This window comes from Lemur catta, chromosome 9 (assembly GCF_020740605.2).
Source record: "Lemur catta isolate mLemCat1 chromosome 9, mLemCat1.pri, whole genome shotgun sequence".
Classification (NCBI taxonomy): domain Eukaryota; kingdom Metazoa; phylum Chordata; class Mammalia; order Primates; family Lemuridae; genus Lemur; species Lemur catta.
Window position 1 is genome coordinate 44,257,239 of NC_059136.1, and position 20,353 is coordinate 44,277,591.

Consider the following 20,353-nt stretch of genomic DNA (forward strand, 5'->3'; position numbering starts at 1 on the left):
TTGAGGCCATCTTTCTCACTTTTCTGTAGTTCATGGTCCCCAGTTTTCTGCTGCAATTTTCCTGACCCAGCTAATATCTTTGGAGACATATTAAAGTTCTTAAAATTTATATAGGAAAATAAAACATAAAAACAAAACATAAAACATAATTAACACAGTGAGGACGAAATTAAATACACACTTGGATGTGTGTAGATAACACATTTGGATATGCATAGGCATTGAGTTTCTTTATTTCCAAGAGTTAATCTGATCTTCTTCACAAGCCCTCACTTCACTGGATAGTAGAAGGAAAACTTAAAATCGATTTTATCTATTAACCTTGATCCAACTCAATAAATTAAACAGTTTCATTGCGTGATCCATTCTCTTGTTCAGATAAATTTCCTGTCCTTATAGACTTCCTTGCCCTCTCCTTGTTCCTTTCCCAGATGCAGGTGACATTGAGGGGCTGGGGAAAGAGGGGTCCCATAGTCTCCTGGTGGCAGGAGGAGAAAGTCCCACTTTCCCACACATGGGTCCTTGTGTTCTCCTCGGGCTCCCCTGAGCATTGAGATAATGCTCTTTGGTTACTGGTGGTGAGTCATCCTACTAGCAACAAATGACAAAACCTGTGGCAGTTTCTCTTACTTCGATCAGTGTCCTGTGATCACCCCTACTGAGCCAACCCCTCCTCAGCAATTGCTGGGGTTGTATAAACCCCGAGATCTCACCATAATATCCTGTTGACCCACAGGCAGAATGGCATACTAAATGATCATCAGCAAATCAGCAGTAGGGTCACTTCCCAACCCTGAGACATCCCTCCCGCTAAGCTTGCCATCAACTACTTCTCACATCTCTTTGCAGGACATGTGAGGATGTCTTGATACCTTTCACTTCGTAGAGATGGAATCCTCTCTGCATAAGCAGTCTACATCAAGGATTCCATTCTGAAGTAGCCACCAAAGTTGGTGTGGGAGAAGTCACCAAAAAAGGTGGTCTCTTTTCAGACCTTTTAATGGAAAAGTAAAACAAGAGAACTTCCCTCAACTCATCTAATAAACTTTTGCTCAACAGTCACCTCTCTGACTGTTAGACTGCTAAACCCAGAAGGGGAAAATCAGGACAAGTATATTTCAACTCCTGTTTTATCTTACTTCCATTCCGTTCTCCTTTTGACCCTCAACTAGAAGGCAAAAGAGTTAAGATTTCTGTCTCCTCCTTTTAAACCAGACCTTTCTCTATATTATGTCCTTCTTCTTCTCAAGGTAGAATTTTCCATCCCACTTTCTCTGATTCTATAATGTCATATGGCTGCCAGGGAACAAGACAAAGTAGGAAGAGGAATTTTAAAAAAACACCATTTAATATTTCCAATACATTTTCCCATTTATACTTGTGTGTTTGCATCAAAGAATGGTCAGTGCTATCAAAGATGCCTTTTGTTTTTCATTTGAAGTTGTTACCTCCTTTGGAAGGAGTTGGCCTGATTTATATTTTTCCTGTTTTATAAGAAGTCACATGTGGAGTCCTTTATAAAAGAGGCATGTATAACATTTTTGATTTATTCCTCTGGTGTTTTCATGTCCTTATATAAAGAGACACCCAAGAGAAGTCCTCTGGCTGACCCACCCATAATCCATCTTGGCCTGGACCATAACTTCCCTTATAAAAGAGAGATTTAGCAACTGCTAAAGCACAAAAAAAGAAAAAAAAATGAGACTTTCTTCCTAATGTAATTAAATGCACTGAGAAAGGGAAGCATTTTGGATAGAAGGTGAGCAGCCATCATAAGCATTTATGCCAAGAATAAATATTTATGGATTTGTCTATTGATGGGAAGCTCTAGCCTGTGATTACATTCTGGCTTGTGTGGTCTCTAAATACTTCCCATGAACTCGCGTTGCTGGGCACAAAGTCATTAAGCATTATGTCACGAGCAGCTGTTGCCTGAAGCCCTCTCATGGTGCTATAACATAGCCAAGGTCCTGCACTGTGCAAATGGAGGGGATTCATTTTAAGTGAGAATTTTAATGAGGAAAAGATTATTTCTGCCACAGGGGCTTTAAACTCTCTCTAACAAGACCACTGTGGAACAAAACCATATGTAAAGCCCCAACAGCAATCAAAGAGCCTCAGCCCTGGAGTTAGAGAGAGAGAGAGGAATAGTATCACTCAGCCAACCCCTAGTCTGGTCAGGATCTAACCAGAATCTGAAAGCCTCATACATGCTCTTCGCCTCCCTCCACAGTTTCCCTAGTTCTGACTTCAGCCTTGTGGCCACACCTGTGTGCCACTCTGAACACAGACTTCTCCCTTCCCATGCCATTCCTGCTCCGCATTGGATAAAGACTGCATCTGTCCCTATGCTTACTAATCCAAATCCAGAGGTTTAGTTTCAACATCTTCCTGCCTGATCCTGGATGGGTAGCTTTGTGAAAGGTCCATTTTTTTCCACAAAGCCTTCCAGAAGAAGGCTATCCTCTGCTTTAATAATTGCTATTTCTAGGGCACATCTGATTTCAAGTACGTGGAGAAAAAAGCATGAAGGCAGATGAGGGCAAAGCCAAAAAAGAGGTTGGTCCTATTTTCAATAACGTAACTCCCTGCCATGGTAACCACAACACCTTGTGATAGTGTTGATTGTTGCTCTTGTATTCTGTATGGTTCTACACCAAGCACTTCGGTCTTGTCTTGGAGTACAGACAAGAGGTTTAAATTTCAACTGACAATGCCTCCATCAATTCAATGAAATGTCTACCAGTTCAAACTGTTTAGGTATAAGTTAGTCATGCTGTTGAATATATGCAGACTCCCATAAACTCTAATATAAAAGAATTCCATGTATGATTTTATTTTGTTACATCACCATTATGAGAAACATGGTTTTAGGGGCTCCACAGTGGAGTGAGACTTCCTGCTTTCTAGGCAGGGCTGGTAATTTGGTTGAGAGAGGAGCAAACCATTCTGCACACTCCACCCCACAGCCTTGTATCTGACCTTTCCTCTTCCTCTCTGAAATTCAGCTGTTCTTTCTGAACTACCTGGAGGCTCTCTCCCTCATTTGGGTCCTCCTTGCCCCTCTGACTTGGCTATCTCACAAGATTCCATGCTCGGCCCTGCTGGCATGACTCTCAGGGACTCCATAAGGAAAACACCATTTGCTGATACAGCTTTCCAGGTCACAGACAAAGCTGGTGGCTGAACATACCAGGTCTCTGCCAAGCCTCCTCATGCCCTAGTGCAGCCCACAGCTTGAGCAGCCCATGTTTGGCTTATAACCCATAAAATACCATGCTGGTCATTAAAATGTAGAAGAAGGTCACTGTCCAAGAAGCATTTTTAATATTTTGGTATTATTTAAAAATGGAATAAAACTATTATTTCCATGTTTAAAATGCAAAATTCCTAGGGTATATTTTATGAACTGCTCAATTGATTCTTCTGAAATGCTCTTTATTTTACATGTTCATATTTATAGGACTTATTCTCAGGGTAAAACTAAAGAGGCAAAAACTCAGTCTGTGAATTTCCTCTAATGCATGACATATCAGTTGTAAGAAAACTACAAGAAAGCGTATCTATCTAGGTTTGCATAGATCTTGTCAGTGGTGTATGCATGCATGTGCACAGGCACTTTGTGTGTGTGTGTGTGTGTGTGTGTGTGTGTGTGCATCCTAATCCACCAAATCCAAATGGGTGGTGGATAGTTAGATGCTTTTGGGTGTTGCTGTTTGGACTTTTATTACTAAAACACCAAACTAGGGTCATCGTGAAAACCACTGAAAAAGGACTTCGATCATGGAAAACATGATCTGATTTAATTGACCAGAAAGCTCATCAATTCCTGCTGCTCCCTCTATTGATTAATAACAAAACAACCCTGGTTTTCCATTTCAGCAAAGAAACATGCTTACTGAGTAAAACCACGGTTAGTAGCAATACCAAAGAAGTCTTCTAATTCTTTACAGACCCAGAAACCCCTACTTGTTGCTGAAAAGAAGAGAAAAAAAAAGAAAACAGAAGGCAAGGATAGAGAAAAAAATATGAACATGAATTTCATTGAAATATTTTTATTGCCAAAATATATTTTGAACTAAAAGAACAAAAATAAAGTGATGAAAGACAGAGCTACTTGGTGAAAACAAAAGCTACCTGGTTGTTTGATAGAGGAAAGGGAATAGTTTCCTTTAGCAAGTTTCTTTCCCCATTTTTTGGTGGCTGGAAAACACGTGTGATAAAACAAAAACATAACTAAATTGACAGGGGATTTAAGTCTAATCAGATTTAGAAAAAGTCAAAATGTCTTTGGAGTGGAGAAATGGAAGGAGGAAGTTTTATAGACTACAATGGGAAAGCATTATTTACTTCTCTCTGGAACATTGATAAGCTACCAGGTAATGAAATTTTTATAGCAATATTTACTACAAATTGGCTTTGTTTCCTGCATCCTTATTTTGGCTGTGCTAGTCCCTTTGCTGAGCCATCTTGTTTGACATTGTGATCTTTACTGCCTCTCCCATGCCGTCCTCTCCTCCATCATCTCCCTTTCTGACCAGCATTAATACTCACTTGTTCTCTCACTTGTCATCAGGCTTCTTAAGATGAAACTCTGAAATCCTACCTTAGCTCTGTAGATTGCTCCCACCCTCTTTCTTCCTCTTTTGCCACTGGCAGCCGAGTGTGGTGCAGACCCCTAGTCCGTGTCAGAAAACTACTTCTTCTCTCCCATATTCCACCACTGTTTCCTGGGCTCTGAGAAAGCATTTCCATTCTCTATTTTGACCATTCACCTGCATGTCCTACTGACACTTTCACTCAACATGTCCAAAACCAAACTTATCACCGCCATCCCAAACCAGCTCCTCCCTTTAACTTCCCTGCTTCTATCAATGACATCTTGAGCTCAAAGCTCCTCTTCACCTCTTACATTGAATCAATTGCTTCTGCTCTGACTCCCATATCTATTCTGTCCTCATCCCCTCTGCCTCCACACTAGTTCAGAACCCCGTTACATTTTGCCTAGCCTACTGGGAAAACCACCCCGTTGATCTCCATCTTCATCCACTCCAATCTATCCTTACTCGCAGCTACCAGACTACTCATCCTGACACACAGCCCCCATCTTCTTGTCCACCCCCAGCTATAAAACACCTCACTGTCTTTGGAATCAAGCACAAACACTTTGTCTTGGCACTCAAATAACTTTACAAATGAACTCCAACCCACTATTGAGATTTATTCACCACAACTATCAATCATTGAACTAAATCAATGTGATGGGGAAAGGTCTGGTCCAGAACTAGGATTTTGCCTGGAAGCGCAAGCCTGCATATTATTCATGGGTAGCCATGTAGGGAAGTTGACATGTGGCCCAAAGGCAAAGAGGGATGTCCAAGATAAGACCTGACAATTTCATAGTTCTTTCCACAGCTCATTACTCTATAAGATGCTCCATGAATTCTAGCTAAGCAACTTGCTTTTACTGCATTGTAAGCTAAGATTTTACATTTGGACAAATCTCAGCCAAAGAGCAGATGTTTTCTTATGCCTTTCTAAATCAATGTGGCTTATTATTCTCAGTTTTCTGTTAATATATACTCTGTTACAAATACATTCCCCAGGCTGGGACTCAGCTATATTTTGATGAGGAGAAAGAAACAACTTTCACTGAAGTCACATTAATGATAACAGTCCTTTTCTCTTTCATCTTGCAGCTAAACTAACAATGCATCCATCCAGTCAATGAAATGTCTGCAGATTCAAACTGTTTAGGGATAAGTTAGTCATGCTATTGGATATTCAGACTCCCATAAATGCGACTCCAATTTAAAAATAACAATAAGAACGATTTCCCACAATTGTAATGTTCCACAGTATGCAAATTTATGCCACAGACTTTGTGGACTTTTACCCTTACCATTTTTTTAAGTTAGGCAAAAAAGATACAGTGAAAAGGTGAGCAAAATTTTTTAATAAAAGGCTAAATAATAAATATTTTAGGCTTTATGTGCAATATGGTCTTTGTTTCAACCACTCAACTCTACCTTTGTAGCATGAAATCAGCCAGAGGTACTATGTAAAGGAATGAGTGTGTATGTGTGCCTGTAATACAATAAAAAAAATTATTTTGGGGACACGGAAATTTAAATTTTATGTAATCTTTATGTGCCACAAAATATCATTCTTCTTCTGACTCTTTTTTCAACAATTTAAACCATTGTAATCATTTTAAAAATTCTTAGTTCACAGGCTGTATAAAAAACAGAGGACAAGCTGTATTTGGCCCATGGGCCATAGTTTGCCAACTCCTGTTATAGTGCTATTATGGTCTGAATGTTTCTGTTCCCCCAAAAATCATATGTTGAAATCCTAATATCCAAGGTCCTGGTATTAGGAGGTGGAGCCTTTTAGAAGGTGATTAGGTTATGAGGGCAGAGCTCTTATGAATGAGATTAGTTGACATTGGTCTTGGCAATGATTGTTTGGATATGACACCAAAGACACAGGCAACAAAATCAAAAATAAACACATGGAACTACATCAAACTAAAAAGCCTTTGTATATCAAAGGAAACAATCGACAAAATAAAAGGCAATCTACAGAATGGGAGAAAATATTTGCAAACAATACATCTGATAAGGGGTTAATATGCAGAATATATAAGGATCTCACACACAATTCAATAGCAAAACAACAAATAACCCAATTAGAAATGAGCAAAGGACCTGAATAGATATTTTTCCAAAGAAGACATACTAATGGCAAACGGATATATGAAAAGGTGCTCAACGTCACTAATCATTAAAGAAATGCAAATCAAAACCATACTGAGATACCACCTCATGCCTGTTAGGATGGCTAGTATCACAGACATGAAGTGACAAGTGTGGGAGAGGGTGCACAGAAAAGAAGACTCTTGCACACTGTTAGTGGGAATGTAAATTAGTACAGCCATTATGGGACATGGTATGAAGTTTCCTCCAAAAATGGAAAATAGAACTACCATACAATCCAGCAGCCCGATTTCTAAGTATAAATCCAAAGGAAATTAAATCAGTATCTCAAAGAGATATCTGCACTCTTATGTTCATTGCAATATTATTCACAATAGCCAAGATATAGAAACAACCCAAGTGTCTGTCAAAAGATGAATGGATTTTTTTAAATGTGGTATATGTATACATGGAATATTATTTTCCTTCTTTTTTTCACATAGAAAAGAAGGAAATCCTACCATTTGTGGCAACACGAATGAAACTGGAGAACGTTATGCTAAGTGAAACAAGCCAGACACAGAAAGATAAATACTGTACTATATCATTTATATGTGGAATCTAAAAAAGTTGAACTCATAGAAACAGAGAGTAGTATGGTGGTTTCCAGAGTCTGAGGGTTGGAGAAAATAAGGAGATGTTGATTAAAGGGTATAAATTTTCAGTTATGAAATGAACAGGTTCTAGAGATCTAATGTACAGCATGGGTGGTGAGGGATGTGTTCATTTGATTGTGATAATCATTGCACAATATAAATGTATATCAAATCATTACATGGTATACTTTGAATATATGCAATATTTATTTGTCAATTAAATACTTTAAAATAAAAAATAAATAATTTTCTTACAAAAGCCTCAAGGGAGCATGTTCGCCCCTTCCACTATGAGGACACAGTGAGAAGGCACCATCTGTGAACCAGGAAATGGGCCCTCATCAGACACCAAATCTGCCAGCACCTTGATCTTAGACTTCTTAGCCTCCAGAACTGTGAAAAACAGATTTCTCTTGTTTATAAGCCACTCAGTTTATGATATTTTGTTATAGCAGCCCAAATGAAGAGAAGTGCTATCCTTACTACAGGTGAGATTCTGTGGCTCAAAAGTTAATATGACTTTGTCTGAAATCACACAAGATGGTATCAGTATTTTTGGTGAAACTCTAGCTCACATAATTTGACCAGAATTCTAGTCTGCTCACTCTATAGCAATGCCTCCCTACATTTAGAAACATCTAAGAGTGGCCACCCATTCCTCTAAGCAATGAACATTGCATCCAACATAGAGAATAAGACCAAGAAACTACAAAATTTCATCTTTCCCCAAAGGATTCATAAGTGGTCTGTGACACTTTTCTCTCCAGAAACTGAATGCAAAAAATATGTGTAGGTTTACATTGTTAAGGATGTCCTCCTCTGGGCCCTCTCCTAGACTAGTCCTCATCCATGGACTGCAGTCCTTGGCCTACTGAGCTCAGTTTTAGCAAAAAGAAAGAAAAATAAATAACAAGAAAAGAGAAGCCTATACATGTGCTGCTACTGGAACCTACCCAGCCTTTCAGGATCAGAACTGTGCTCCTTAGGGAGAGTAAACACAGACTCATGCCCTAAAATAGGGACTTGGAGTGGTAAAGGTACCCACAGCACAGAGTTTGATTTGGCCAAAGTCTTTCCTCCCCAAAGCCACTGCTGTGGTGATGGAAAGTGAGCACGGATGGGAAGCACAGCAGTGACTGAGAGAGTGCCCAGTGACTACCGCCATGTTGGACAATGGTGGTGGTGACTAGAGGAGGAGATTGGGAGGACTGTGATCCCAGAAATGCCCTGAACCTGAAGGGTTCCTTTAGACAATATTGATTTTATTGTCCTTGGTCAGATGTTACACTGTAATGTGAAAACATGTTTTGGTAGCATGGGGAAAGCACTGACATTCTTCACTGGAGGGCGTAAGGCAACAGAAATGGGCTACCTAGAGACCCTGCCCAGGTATATGGAGGACAAATGGATTATACAGATGGTGGGTGTCTCACACGGACAATTGGTTCCTTCCTTGAAATGTGTGTTGCTTGCTTCCCAGATTGCTACCATTTATGGGCATGGAATTATTGGAAAGGTCAGAACTAGTCAGACCACCAAGCCTCTAGATTATCCACATCTGCAGATCCCTCTTCATTTATTTCTGTCTTAATTTTAGAGTCTTTTTTATTTTTTTTTTTTTTGATGATAGAGCTGCTGCGAGGACTCATTTTATTACTCATGCCTTCTGTAGCTGTAGCTATTTAGATAGTGTATTGCTAGGACCATCCCTGTCCAGCAGCAGCTTTCTAAGAAGTGCATTATTTTCCTTCTTCCTAGGAGTTAGCGGCTTCTGCTTAACATTTCCAGAGCTTTTGGAGACGATCTCCTCTTCCAGGAAATTAGTCAAATATAGAAGATAGTTTCCAGATGCAGGCTGCCCTAGGTCATTCCCTCACCTTTTGCATTTTAAGGAATCTACCCACCTATTATTAATGGCAAGTTTGTACCGAGTAGCATGGATATAAATTTCTAAAGGTCAGGAAATGAATTCTAACCAAGAAAGATCTTATTGACATCTCCAGTGACCTATTAGGACAATGCACTATCATCCCATAAAGACTGATAATATTATTTTAATAAGGAAAACTGCCTGAACATGTTTAGAGACTGAATCAGTAGATTTGATTGTCAGGGTTGGTTGTGCACGTGTGTTGAGGAGTAGGGAGGACTGGAGATGGTGTGTGGTCCTTTTGCCATGCCCCAGAGATTCTCTAATTAACCTGAGCTTGCTTTCATCTGTGTCTGGACATGACTGCTGTCAACACATTGAGAAAACCAGGGCGATAGCTTAGAATCTCCTGGCCTTCTATTTGTGTCTGAGACCTGACAAGAGATTGGTCTTCCCCTATTTTGGCTCTTTATCTTTTTTCTTGGTCAGAATTTTGTACTTAAACTTCATCTGCCTCCAGTCAGACTTGGATCCAAAGCCTGTTCTCATCCAGCCCCACCTGTGACCCCTCACTACAGAAAAAGCTGCATAGACTTCCCTCCCCTCCATTGTGTTCCTTGTCTCCCACCTCATCTAAAATTTAACAACATTCTCCTTTTAGGTAACTTGTGTTTGAACTTTCTTGCCCACCTAAGTTTGAGTAAGTTAGACCCTAAGGGCAGGCACCAGCCTTTTCAGGTAGATGCCACTAAAAACATTCAAGAAAAGAAAATAAAAACAAGCTTTCAATTGTATTGTGCTTATATCCCCAGTTGTTTGATAAGTTTCCAGTGATGTTTACAGGAAAAATGAAAAATTTGACATTCTACCTGTAGTAAGGAAAATTTAAGCTACAACTAAGAAGTCAACATGAAAGGACATGAGAATTTACATATGTGGATTCTATCACAAGTTAGCTGATCTACAGTTTGATAACAAATATCTGTAGAATTCCTCTACTTTTTTTCCTAACACCTTAATACCCCAGACCCTACCATCTGTCCTTACTGGCTGACAAATATACGTACATTCTCTATACAAACATTCATCATATTAGTGTTCATTTACATCTTTTCCATTATTTCATCACTTTATGTGGGATGCTCAAATGACCACAAGTTCTGCTGAACTGGAACTATACTGATGATCACATCAGGATGATAAATACACAGAATGTAGGGAAAAAAAAACCTAATTGAAGAAATAGCAAACAAGGAATGCAGGCTTTAGTGACATTTGGAACCTAAATCAAAATGACATTCTCCCAGGAGCTGGAGAGGGGCGCCTGCTGGTCCTGGGGTTGCTGTTGTTGATATCAGAAGTCATGCTGTGCAGCCCAGCAACTGCTGCTGCGTCTGGGGCAGCCAGTTTAAGATTTGCTCCAGTAGCTGTAATTTAAGAGTAAGGGCATTGGGAGTTGAAACTGAGCACTCCACAGCATGTAACCAAGGAGATTTCTATCCACATTGCAGAACCTTTAGGCTCACGCCACAGCTTTTCTATTCTCTGTCAGCTTTTTCCAATTAGAGAGCAGACCGAGTAGAAGGAAATGATTACCCACCAGCCCTATCTGAAATTACCGCTCAGAGCGCCCCTATGCTAGCTTCTGAGCTGGGCTCTCCAGAGACGGACTTGCAACCCGGCACTTCCAAGCACTGATTGAAGCTCATTATCATCAAAGTGGTTTGGTAGTTCAGTTTTATCCACCCCATTTCACAGATGGCCAAATTAAGGTCCAGTGAGGTTAAACAGCTGGTGCAATCTCATAGCTACTGAATTGCCAGGTCTTTGAACTAGATACCAAGGTCCGCTTTTTTTATACCACAAGCCATTTTCTCTCCCTCATCAAAATATTTTGAAAGAATCAGAGAGTTAAGTTAAAAAAAAAAAAAAAGCGTAGTATGAGTTTTAGGGCTCTGAATAAAATGCTCTGCAGAATCCACATGACAGCTAATGCTTTTTGTCAAACTACTGAAAACAGACTTTTCTGACTCTGGTTAGCTCTGGGATAAAACTCTATTTTCCTTATCCTCTGAAATCCTTTACCATTTTCCTGAAATACCGCACATCAAAATAATATTTTGTATACCCCTGACAATTTTAACCCTTCTCACCATTATTCTAGCCTTGCCATGATGTAAGGGGGAAGCAGAATTCTTACCAGTCACAGCTAGGAACTTGTCTGGTGCTGTTCCTTGCAACAAGGTGGAGTTTTCTACAGTCTTCTTCTGTCTGTTTTCACATTGGTGGTGATGAACACTATTAAGAATTGCACATCATTTGCTCTTATTCGTTACTTCACCTGCAAAATGAGGTTCCAATTCCACAGGGTTAAATTCGACAGTAAATGTGAAGGATTTTGCTGCACATCTGGTATACGCGAAGTGCCTGTTAGCTGTTATTTCTTATTAAAGTAATATCACATATTTATAATGAATCTTCAGTGTAACATAAATGAAAGAGCATAACATCCAAGTTAATTCAGAGACGTGGGTTCTAGTTGTGGATCTACCACTAAGCACTCACTTCTGTAGCTCTAAAAGACCTCCTTCCTCTCTCCAACATGGGTATGATGCTTGTTCAGCCTTCTCAAAGTTATAGGAAGACTCAAACATGCTGGTAGTTTTCAAGTACATTTTAAAACATTAAAAAGCCATGCTTGCAAGTGTGAGTAATGATTTCAGTTGCTCTCACCATTAAGTCACTGCTCTATGATACACACGCATTCACTGCATTGGAAGGTTGCGGGTTGTTATAGAAAGAACTTAGTGAGCTTTGGCTTCAGGCAGAATGGGGTCCAATCCCAGTTCTATCACTGATTTGTCTCTCACAGCCTTGCTGGTCCAGTTGGGATAAAAAAAAAACCTATTGTCACAGAAGTTCCTATAACTAGGAACTAGTAACCAGGAACTAGGTAACTGGGTTAGGCCCAAGGCTCAGACATCCCAGGATATGAATCTGGGTAGCACTGCCTCTGTTTTCTGTCTGCATTATCTATTGATATTTGCATGACACACAGAGAAAACTTGAACTAAGTCTGTAAGTGAGATTTAAATGTATTCAGACATGGTTCTCTGAATGCATCAGTATTGTTGGAAGCCAGATTATGGAAAAAGAATCTTTTTTTACTCCTAAGTAAGAAAAAATCTTAGTAAGTAAGAAAAAAATCAGACCACTACTTGGTACAATTGACCACTAAGTAAAGGAGGCTTCGTACATGCTTTATTGTCCCCAGATGAAATTCAGAGATAATAAAAGCTACTTACACACACATAACATTTTAAAAATCAATAAAAATGGCTTCAGAAATAAAAAGGAAAGTAATTTATAATAAAATCATTTGTAATCAGAAGGTAAAAGCCGGGAGGTGATAAGACTGGGAGATGAAATGACATAAGCAGAAGCTTGTGCCCTGTGTAGAATCCCACTGCCATTACCCAGCTGACCCACGAGTCTGTAACATTGGCAATCCACATGCCAGGAGTGGTGCTGCCATTGGTGATATAATGTTCTGAAATGAACAAGTCCTGATGACATTCTGAGTAAGACAAAAATGTGATGTTCTCTCAATTTATATAGCAATTGCATTCTTAGAAAATTCAGCATACATATTAAAACTTACCAAAAAAAAGTATTGTACTGATATAAAACATAGTTCTTTGGCTTAGATAATGATAAATATGCTTTGCTTTTCACCTAAAAAATGGCCAGGTGGACATTGAAAAGCTAAGTGGGTACAGGATAATTCATTCTTGGCAGGATTTCTAGCAACCCTATCCCAATCCACTAAGAGTTTCCCTGATCAAAAGAGCCCTATAAATTTCAAACATACTCCCTAGAGAGCTATTGCCCCAGTGAGTCAGTACAATCTTCACAAGATCATAAAATTATAATAATCAAGTAACTTCATAATGTGTCTCTTTCTCTTGGTTTCCTTCTAGAAATCCTAGGCCATTTTCTTTCTGTCCCCACTTTTAAATCAAATTATCTTTTTAGATTATACTTTGACCACCTTGTGACTCATATTTGGCAAGAAAATTATGTCACTTCTCAGAATCTTTCATCCACCATGATGAAACCTAATCCATCAGTCATTTTAGCTCCATTTCACAGAGGAGAAACTGAGCAAATGAAGGCAGATGACTCACCAAGGGAAAACCACAATGTGACTGCAGAGATTGGCCAGAATCTGTATCTTTCAGGCCTGGTCACTGAGCCCCTTTGCTCTCTGTTGTTTGTCCTACTTCCCTCCTGGACTTGTGACTTCATTAGCATTTTTAAGGAGTGAGTGGGAGAAGACCTAAAAAAACTCAAGGCCCTGATTTGCTACTTGCCAATTTCTCTAGTAAGCAATCAGTAGTGAAGGAGAACCTGAAATGTGTTTCCATTAATCCGAGCTCTTGCTCTCCCTGCTTTACATGATTAATTGCAGCCTAGCTCTTAAAGGACTGCTGGCCACCACCGAACCTGCTGCTCCATTGAGAGCAAATCCATCATTGAACCTGCTCAAGTGTCTGAGTGCATGAGGAACACACCCAGATGTGACAAAACAGGGTCAGGCCACAGATTTGTTCAGTCAGGGGACAAGCCATGCACCGTGCTTCCTGTCTCCCTGCTTTGCAGAGATGTGGCAGGGAGTGTAATAAAAAGTAATGATGTGGAAGAGAGCATGCTGTTGCCTTCCGAGGGTCAAGTCGGTACAATTTGTGCAAGGTCCTGACATTTTCACTCTTTCAGTACAGAAACACTGAATAAAAAAATACAGTGCCAAAAAGAAAGACACATATCAGGGTCACTTTAAACACTTTAAAATAGATCCCATATGAGGCATCCCAATATATCACGAAGATGGCTTTTCAGAGCGAGAGAGGCAGCTTTTGGGGACTGCCACACGGTGCCACCTCTGTGAGTAACAACGAACTTGCTCTTCTCAATCACTGCAGGCCATTCTCGCGAGAAGCTATATATCAGCTCTCATGTTTGGAAAGGCCGTTTTCTAATAGGGCAGGTGGGTTCTTGCTTATTCTGATAAAGAGAACTATCAGTTCATAAAGTGATTCAAAGGATTTATTCAGTGTTTTCAGAAGGAGAAGGGCCCAGTGCCCGCTTGGGAACACATATCAGATGATAGGTAAAGAAGATGGCAGTTCATAAAGGCGTTTTCAGAGCTTCCACATGACTGACGTATTCCTGAGGGCTCTGAAAATGACGAGTAGAACTTTGCAGCCTCCAAATTGCAATGATTGTAGCTGCGACCTCCTTGGATTACAAAGAAATCTTTTAACTGCTTGACTACAGGGTTTATTTAGATATTATCACCACCTAGATGGTAGCCTAGCATCTGAGAGGCGATAGAGCATGCTGTTTGCAACCTTGGGGGAGTTAAAAAATCTCTTCATGTGTTTCTGTACCTATGTATACACCTATTTCATAGGGTTAATGGGAGCATTTTATAAGTTATTAGTGGCTGGAAAGTGGGAAATATTATGTAGTGGCCACAAGGAGAACCAGGACACCATTAGATGTTGATGCATAATAGAATACAAATACAGTTTTATATGTTTTAACTTGGGGAGTGCAAAAAAGTCCCACATACCCCTAAAATCTTCTTAGTCGGGATTGTCATTATGATTGATATTGCTGATACCTTACATTTGCTTAGTGACTTCTGGTTTAAAAAGCATTCATTTTGATCTTATTTAACCCACTCTAAAATGCTATGAAGTTACTCACTATGATACCAGAACGTTCCAGTCTTTTAAATTAAGGCACGTTTCTAAAAAACCCCTTTTTAAATTTCCAGTAATGCCAGCATCAGAGGAAACTGAGCTATTGCTAATGAAGGCAGCACATTGTAAATCAAGGTACATTTCTCTTTCTGCTCACCCTGTTAAAGAAACAGAACTGAGATTGTTTTTTAATCCAATAGGGAACATTGCAAAGGTGACGATTTTAGAATGACAGCAAGTCTTATTTTTAGCAATGAATGTTATATTTTTTGGCCAAAGACTTATTGCATTCATTCATTCAACAAATACTTGTTGAGCACCCACGCCAGGCACTTTGCCATACTATAGGAACACAATCGTCAGCACTTTTGTTCAAATATCTACAATATATCGAGCCATCCTACTAAACCAGACAGAAAAAGAAGATTAGGAAAAATAAAGTCAGGCTAGTTTAAAGACATTGTAAATGATCATCATCAGCAGGATCTGGTGATAAATGAAGCAATGCAACAGAAAGATGGGAAGCATAAAGTGTTTGCCACTATAGGTGCATAAAGATGCATTTTTGAAAATTATGGCAATTAAAGCACTTAAGATAAAATGTTAGTGATATGGCGGGGGGATTCCTCTCACCCCCGCACCATCCACTCCTGCCAGCCCTCCTTCCAATAATCATGCGACTACTGGCCTCCTGAGCTCACATCTGACGAACACATTCAATTCTTTTCAGCCCGGCAATCACACTGAACACATGTAATATGTAATTCTCAGAGAAGGCTGAGAGAGTTAACAATGAAGGAGAAATTAAAAACAAGCTAATGGCTGCTTTGGTGTGATGGCAAGCTAAAAGTCACGGGAACGCATAATTTATGAGCAGGCAGGAAATGCAGAGTGGAAATCGAGAAAGACAGCTATAGAAAGAGGAGAACAAAGCAGACATGTGGGGAAAGGGAAAGACCTTGAGTAAAGGACACAGCTTTCTCGCAGTTCCTGAGCTTTCTCTTCTGATTCCATTTCTCTAAGGAGATCCTTAGAATAAGCCCCTATTTTATTGAGATAACTTGGGTGGAACAATAGGAGTCTGATGAGGTACTTGATAAAGGTCAGTTTCCTTGTCTTATCTACTTCTCTAGTAAATTATTTGTCTCATCACTTATTCATGCATGCATTCTTTAATTTATTTCTTAAGGTCAGTAAAACCTGACCACCTACTCTGTGCTAGGTACATTCTATTTGCTGTATTGGTACTGAGTTCTTAACTGTATCCTTCCCAAATAATTGCACTTATCTGGGCATTGCAGGGGGAGAAGAGCAGCACACGGGAGTGACGCTAACGGTGAGGGAGATACTTAGGGAATTCCTGGAAAGCTTATCAAACTTCTCCTGCGGGGCCCACCCCTCTAATTCTGAGTAGCATCAGCCCCGGAGCCCAGAGTAAACTGCCAGGCTAAGGTTGCTCCTTCTTGAATTCCTCTCTCAACATGCCCGGCCTCAGACAGGATTCGGGGAGGGACCTTCACAGCATCTCCGATACTGGAGAAAATGTGCTGCTTTTCCCCTGCTCAGTCCTCAGACTTTCTCGTATGCCATCATCTGTCACAGGGATGTTGACAGCCTGGCATAAGTCAGCTTTAATTTTATGGATTATTTTCTTCTGTCAGCTTAAAGGAAAAAGAAGGAAAAAGAAGAAGAAAAAGTCTGCCCAGGCTCTCCTTGAAGAAGGGTAAAGAACAGAGGCAGAAAGAGACCGGTGTCGGAGACCTGGGGCAGTCGGCTGACCCGGAGACGTGAGTGAGTTCAGGTTCACACGAGTGTCCAAATGCTAAACAAACAGATGGCTCGTCTCGTGGATGTTTACGAGTTTCAGAGCTCTGCATTGGCCGTGTTTTGAAAGAGCTGCTGCTGAGAGCAGAGTATACGCCGTGCTTTCACGCTGCCCGCACCTGGAGTCAGCCCATCTAGGTCAGGGACCCATACCTGGCTCTTCAAAGATGGGAGTGGGAGCCAGTGGCCTGTTTTCAGTATTTCCAAAGCCTAGCCGCTGACAGTGCCTACTTATGCACGAGAAGACTGCACCAACCGCCAAATACCCAACCTCTTCATTTTTGTCTGGGATGATATTAACCCAGGCTGGCTGTGTTTGTCATTTCTCAGTTTCCAGAAACCAAAATGGGCAGTTAGGGGCCTCTATAATTAATACAAAATAAGCAATAAATGAATTGTTTTATTAAATAAAGGTGATTTGTTGGATCATCAAAAATCTTTCAAATATAGGAGGGGGACAACTAAAAAGTGAGCCTGGTGAGGAGATAGATGGAAATAGTCTCTCGTGACTGTATGGAACATTTCAGCTTTTCCCGAAGTAAGGCTATAAAAACTGCGCTCAGAAGGTCCCTCCACTAGGAACACTAGGACCTTCCTTTAGAGGAAGAATAAGGTTAATGGTCCAGACTACCGTCCTCCAACGTGCTGTAAAAGGTCAAATCGTGGTTGCATCAAAGCTGGGCTGGCTGCCGGGCAGACCCCTGAAAAGATGAAATGTTGCTTTTTCAAAAAGAAAGAGGATAAAGAAGCCAATGCTGTCAATAGGGAAATTGATTCCTGGCAGGCCACGAAGGGTTAAATCCCTTGTTGGATTCTCTGACTCGTGTTTATTTAATGCATCTCCCTGCTGGCGCGGTGAGGAGCACAGCAGAAACAACCAGCCGCTGGTCGTGGGGTGCAGAGAGCCCTTCCACCACCAGATGGCAGCACAGGCCTACGTTTGAAACCCGGGCTCCGCCGTAGCGCAGCAATATTCCCCCCACCGCCCAAGAGGATTTTATTCCCCTTGAATTTTAACCAATTGTGTTACATCTTTTGTCTCCAAAAGGACAGAAATAGGTTCCCTCTTTCCCTCTAATTGATTTTAAGTTTCCTTTTGTTCAAGCTCTGCTAAAAAGAGGAGAGAGTCCTATTCTTCAAAGGTTGACCTGCTTGAGACTTCTATTAAGTGGGCCAAATAATTATACCCCAAAGATAAACCTTTTCTCTGAAAACCACTCTCTGTATTTGCTCTCAGAAGCAATGCTTGTGCCGTGTCAACTGACACGCCGCCCCGGGGGAGCAGCCGACCTCCTGGGCATGTTTTGGCTTTTCTCTTCCAAAGCAGATTGTTGGTTTATTGAACGAGAATCATCTGCTGTTACCAGTCCTCTCAGGACTGTCTGGCACATCTGAAAAGGTGATAAATCTGCCCTTTGGCCTCCAGGCCCCATTACTGAATTCTCCATTACCCTTTTGCAGGTGATAGCATCACCTGACAAGGACAAACAGCCTCAAACCTGTATTCAGTGATTTGTTCAATAAATAAACAAAGTTACCATTTTCCTGCCCTTCCCTCCATACTGACTTCCTGTTGACAGCAGAGCCCAAAACAAGGCTGAATCCTTGGCCATGGCTCTGTCCGGCTTCCAGGCCTTCCTGCACTCTGTGACCCTCTGCTGAAGGACTCTAACCCCAGCCTCTTCACTTGGGGGATGCCACTACACCCTTCAGTTCCCAATCTAACTGTCGCTTCCTTTGGATAGACTTGTGAAATTGTCAAGGCCAAGTCCAGATGAGATTCCCCTCACATGGACCACACGGCACCCTACGCTTTCATCATCACGGTTCTTCTAACACTATATCATAACCACCAGCTGATGAGTCAGTATCCCCCAAAGAATGTAAGCCCCTCACTGCCTCCCTCTGACTTAGCCTGTCCTATAGCTCACAGCGTAAAGATGCCTTTTCAATATTTATTGAATAATTGCAAAACTAAAAACATACTGCAATTTGTGAACTTACCTTTTTATGTAACTTATCTATGGTTTCAATCTATTATTTTTTGAGCCATATCATTCACTTGGATTTCAATATACTCTTTTCAACCCAGAGCTGAGGGAGTGGGGGTTAGAAAGAATTATGAATAGAAAATGTGGAAAATTGTGCAAATCTCTGAGTAACTCATAGGAATGTGTCACAATATATGTATTATGTTTTTCTATGGGGGAACATATCTGGGTTTCAGAGCTTATAGGATCAAGCTTAAATATCCATTTTATAGTCAAGTTATTACAAAATTGGGCCTTATCTTTATCTACTACCATTATGACCAGGTAGTACCTCCCCCTTCAGAAGTGTCTCTCACTTTTCCAAATATATGCCAGGCTCCTCTCACCTTTGTGGCTTATTTTGACCTCCTATCCATTCATGCTTCCCAGTCATCCTCACAAATCCACACAAGTCCTCCTTCTGCCAAGAAGCTTCCCCTGACCATGTTGAAGCTCGCGTTGATTTCCATCTCCGAAAGCCAAGAGTCCTGAGGGTCTGTATCCAGTGACTTTGATTTCTGAAATCAAAATCACAACTAGATAAGATGGATTATGCTGGGATAAAAAAAAAAACAGGCTCTATACTAACTGGAAATATAAACTATACCATTTTGCTTTTTTTCTAATCATTTCCTGTCTGTAAACTTATTCTCCAACGAAAAAAGTAAGCTACTCAAAGAAAGCTTTGTGTTCTATATCTTTGGTATCCTGCAGGGTTTCTGATATGATCTAGGCTGATACACTCCATTAATTGCTTCATATAGACCACCCTATAAATTGACTGATTAGTAACACAAAAATCGTACCCCAAAAATCCACTATTATTTAGCCTATTCCAAGTCTCAGCAGCCTTATTACAAGGATAGAGTTGGATCCAAGAATACAAGAGGTGCCAGGCCTCCATCTCTTTCTGATACCAGGAAGGCTAACACTTTACTAGGGATTCAACGTTTCCCAGAGGGTGACATTCAAAGCAGGGCTTTAAAAGTAAGGAATGAAGCAGCACTGGATTCCCTGGATCCAGACCAGACAGCACCTGAGAATACATTTCCTGATCACTCCCCCACCCCATATACACACATACATGAAAGTCTGCAAGATCCTGTCTGATTTAGGCATTGGCCAAATCACCCTGCCTGTTAGTGGGATAGTCATTTAATTGCACTCCATTTCCTGAGCACTCAACCAAAGGAAGATGTAAAGTGCTCTGGCTGTGCTTCTACACAGCTCACAAATTAAAAACCTTAAGGTTTTCTGCGGTTTTCGAAGCAAAGCCAGAAAAGCTAAAAGATGACTGATTCGGTTAATACATTTATTGGCATTAGGGCATTGTTATTTTATTGCTGGTATCAGGGTGATATCATTTTTCATAGACACCATCATTGTCTTTGAATGTCATAAAAGGTGAAATTCATTCTCGTGAAAATTAAAGAGAACATTGCAATGCTTCAGTCAAAGGGGGACTAAATGATACAGATGATAAAATGTACTGGCTTTAAATTTCTGT